Source organism: Triticum dicoccoides, chromosome 7B, assembly GCF_002162155.2.
Source record: "Triticum dicoccoides isolate Atlit2015 ecotype Zavitan chromosome 7B, WEW_v2.0, whole genome shotgun sequence".
NCBI classification, from domain to species: Eukaryota; Viridiplantae; Streptophyta; class Magnoliopsida; order Poales; family Poaceae; genus Triticum; species Triticum dicoccoides.
Genome location: NC_041393.1, coordinates 753,092,210 through 753,096,845, shown reverse-complemented (window position 1 = coordinate 753,096,845; position 4,636 = coordinate 753,092,210). Strand labels below are relative to the sequence as shown.

The window sequence follows — 4,636 nt, the reverse complement described above, 5'->3', positions numbered from 1 at the left end:
CCCTCCCGCCGAAGCCGCGCCCCCGGCCGCCCTCCCGCCCTGCCCCGGCCGCCGACGCCGCCTCGTCCGAGAGGTGAGGTTTTTTCATTTTTTTTTCATTTTGTTTCATTTTCTTTTTGTTTCATTTTTTAGCACTAATGAGTGAATGTCCTTTGCAGATGGAGATGAACAATGAGGAGATTGTCATGTCCGATTCGTCGGATTGGTCGACATCTGACGATTCCGACATTGAGGAGTTGTTGCAAGATGACGACGTCGAGATGATGAGCCTCCTCATCGACGTGCAATCGTTTGAAAACCGCGTGAAGCTGATGGATCAGAGGAGAGGGTCGAAGATGGGCCGAGTCACCATCTACCAGAACCGCGCTCTCGGACACGAACATTTGATGGAAGACTACTTCTCCGAGGTACCTACATACCCTCCTCGTCTCTTCCGCAGAAGGTACCGAATGCGGCGTAGTTTGTTTGTGAAGATTGTCACCGATTGTGAGGCCACCTCATATTACTTTAAACGTCGTAGATCCGCCGCCGGTATCATGGGGTTTAGTGCATATCAAAAGATATCGGCGGCAATGCGGGTACTCGCTTATGGCATACCCGCGGATTATACCGACGAGTATCTTCGCATTGGGCAAGATACAACCACGGAGTCAGTCCGTAGGTTTGCCAAGTTGGTCATCAAGTTGTACGGTGAGCAGTATCTTCGGGCACCAAACGAGGAAGATACAAAAAGATTAATGGAAATGAATGAAAAAAGGGGATGGCCGGGGATGCTAGGTAGTCTTGACTGCATGCATTGGAGGTGGAAAAATTGCCCAAAGGCATGGCACGGAATGTATTGCGGTAAAAGCCGTGATGCTACCATTGTGCTTGAGGCCGTAGCATCTCAGGACACATGGATTTGGCATGCATTCTTTGGGTTGCCAGGAACACTCAATGATATCAATATCCTCAATAGATCTTCTTTGTTCAAAAGATTAATTTCTGGGGATGCTCCAGCTTGCAACTACAAAATCATGGACAATGAGTACTCAATGGGATACTATCTCACCGATGGCATCTATCCCGAATGGGCAACTCTTGTGAAGTCCATCAAGGAGAAAAATGGGGTGCCCTTAACAAGAAAAGAGGCTCATTTCACCAAGGCACAAGAGGCAGCCCGCAAAGATATTGAGAGAGCTTTCGGTGTTTTGCAAACAAGGTTTGCCATAGTTCGTGGTCCAGCTCGGTTTTGGGACAAAAAAACCTTGATGAACATCATGAAATGTTGTGTGATTCTACACAACATGATCCTAGAGGATGAGAGAGGGTTAAACCTCCCTTGTTTCTATGACAATGTTGGTACCGGTGTGCAACCGGAAAGAAACCCTTCTCGCATATACGCTTTTCTTCAAGCACATCGTCAGATTGAGGATGCAACCACTCATGGTCAGCTCCGGGATGATCTAATAGAGCACCACTGGCAGTTGGATGGGCGGCGCATTGGCCCATGATGTATCTTTTTTTTCCTTTTCTATGTCCTATTTGATTCGAACAATTAGTGTTATTTGCTCAAACATTGTTGTAATAATTTGAATGATTATTGTTTTATTCGGTGTTGTAATAATAACTAGAATGATTATTGTTTTATGTCAATTGTGATGGAATTTGTGATATGTCCTATGATGAAATGTGATGAAATGTGTGATATATGAAATGACAGTTTTAAAGGTTGGGGTTGAGGCAAAGACTAGAACCCTCAAATCCAACCCTTAAAGCAGTTTACGGGTTGGGTTTGAGGGTTCTAGTCTTTGCCCCTGTTTTTCAACCCTTAAAAGTGTCAAAAACTGGCACTTCTCAACCCTTAAAACTGCTACAAGGGTTTGAGGGTTTGAGGGTTCTACTAGTAATGCTCTAAGACAGGGAAAATATCCCGTGCTCCGAAGGATCTGGTGCTCCCGGTACTCCATGCACAGTCACAACGTTGGATGCAGAATGTAGGGATAGGATGAAATCCCAACGCCCCACCCTTCAGATTTTGCAAAAAGAACCCCATGTAGGTACAGAATAGAGTAACGTTTCTCCAACCTATGCTGCCTCGCTTGAACGAACACGAACAGAGGGCCAGGCTCCGGCAGCGAAGCTCGCCGACTACTGCGCCGCAACCTCACCGTCTGCTCCGTTGCGACCTCGACCTGTTCCTACGTACAGCGGACTGACCGCCCCATCCCCGCGCCACCATTCTCCACCTCGGCGCCATCCCGTCACCACACCCCGACGGCTAGCTCCGCCATCGGCCAACGCCTGCCTTTGCCACCAGCCGACGGCTAGATCCGCCATCCACTGACGCTGGAGAAGACAACTCCAGCCTTCAGGTATCACTTTGGATGTTAAAACCTTTTGTTTTTGTTGTGTATTTTGGTTCTAATCCGCCATCCCCTTCATGCTGATTGTGTTAGATGTAGTTAATCCTAGCTGAGATTAACTGTGGTGATATTTCTCTGTATTTTTCTTAGACTACATTTTTTAGAAATCACTGAAACAACTTGCTATATTTTGCTTAGGCTAAATATCGAGAAATTACTCACAGAAAAATGTCCGTAATTTATGACCAGAGAAGAGTTTGAAATAATTTTATCCGATTCGAAGTAAAATATCAGCAACTTAGAACAAGTAATTTTAGTGTGATGTGGATGAAGCATCTAGCAATTGTACAAATTAATGGAGGGTAATAATAGTAAGTCCACGCCCATGTAGTCAGATCAATTTGCTATTGAAGAGTGACACTGTTGAATTAAGAGATCATTTTCCTTGTGCTACTATACATGAACATGACCAAGATAACAAGCAGTGTCTCTCAGATTGTTGCTTCCCACAGATATGCAGAAGAACAATCGGCACAGTTGACATATATATGTGCACAGATAGGAAATGTCCCCTAACTTTAAGTACCTTTCAGATCCAATGTGTATGGTACGCATCTGCTCCAGGCCACCTTCAGGGGTTTTGTTTTTGCAATGGTGAAACTGTGGCAGCGTATCAACAACGACATTTATATTTGTTGTTGCCTGTTCTTCAGAGAAAATGGGAAGCAATCTATATTACAAGTTGGTTACTGAAATTCCATGTGGAACATAAATAGCTTTGCATGTAAGAATTTTTCAGATGTTGTTTAGCATTGCTATGAATAGTCTGTTTCCTAAAATCATGAGTTCTTGTTACTTGACAAAACTTTGGCATTCATGCTCATGTACACAAGGATAATAATGGATAAAGTATACTAAGTAAATGGACAAGGTTATCATTATATATTGCATAGACAAATATTTGTAACAATGCGCACCACCAATGCAGTTCCACTATTTTGCTTATAATTGAGTACTTACAGAGCTATAACCTGCTGTCTTGCTAGAACAGAGGAACTCCCCTGGAAGAGTATTGGCAAGCACAAGGTCCTGCAAAAAGAAACCGTGTGCCAATTTAGAGGATATTTGTTAATTATTCCTACAAAACTGGAGCTAATAAACTCCACTGCTACATATTCACTGTACTCTTACCACAAATGTTTTATATGGTGTCGCATTTTATAACACAACTGATGAGTGCAACTCTGTTCCATCAACCAGAGCTATCTACAGATTCTCAATCCTGTAAGTGATAGAAAGAAATGAACTGCACAATAGACATAACATAATTACAAATCTCGGATCATGGACTTGCTAATTCTTTATTCTTAGAATTAGCTTACCTTCTCAAATCGACTTGCTGAATGTTTATGTTGTGCATTTCCTATGGAATATATATGTTTTTTATCTTGGAAAATCCACGATACTCTCTGTACCATAGACTTGTTGTATTTATGCACGAAACTGGAATTTGCAAACATTTGACTAGAACTTGTTTGATACTTTGCAGCACAACCCATGGGAGCAGACATCACTTCGTGATTAAATAATGGATGAGAAATGCCTTTATTCATGTGCTATATGAAACTGGTTACATTATTGTAGACTTTTGGTACAGCTTGTACAACTAGTTGCCGTTGTGTTGCAGCTAGCGCCTCTTGTCCTTTTTCTTTTTTCTGTAACATGCACAAGAGTGTTGTTAGTTTCGTGAGTGTGACTACTGGCCTGGGAGACCGACGAAGTGAAAGAGGGCGTTGGCTGCTTCCTGAATATTGATGTCTAGTTTCTCATCCTGTACAATGGTTTAGCTTCTTTTGATTGTAGCCTGGTTTCTATTTTGCTTGTTGTAAGCTGGCCCAGTTTGGGAATTCCACAAAACTATTTGTACTAGTATATTTCTGAGTTGGATGAAGCTGGAAGCATTAACACAAAGTAAGCACCTACTGACGACACACAATGGACAGAAAGTACACTCTCAGTTCAACCTTGCTGGTTGATACTCCCAGAATAGATTGGGAACTAATTCCTATCAATGGTATATTCTTTTAGAAAATGATTAGGAATGAATTAACGAAACCTGTTCCAAAGATGCTACACAGGACGTGTTTCTGTTCCTGACTGGAGCAGCACATTTTTGGAGCAACTTGATGCAACTGTGACTGCTATTCTGTACCTACATGGGGTTCTTTTTGCAAAATCTGATGGGTGGGACGTTGATATTTCATCCTGTCCCTACATTCTGCATCCAACGT

At 42.7% G+C, this 4,636-nt stretch overlaps 1 long non-coding RNA gene across 1 annotated transcript; it reads left to right on the top strand.

The window, feature by feature from the left end:
- The first annotated feature begins 2,021 nt into the window (after positions 1 to 2,021).
- Positions 2,022 to 4,316, top strand: LOC119342237. The gene is made up of 2 exons (XR_005165472.1): positions 2,022 to 2,354; positions 3,895 to 4,316. It is a non-coding gene; the product is annotated as an uncharacterized LOC119342237 (long non-coding RNA).
- Positions 4,317 to 4,636: the final 320 nt, after the last annotated feature.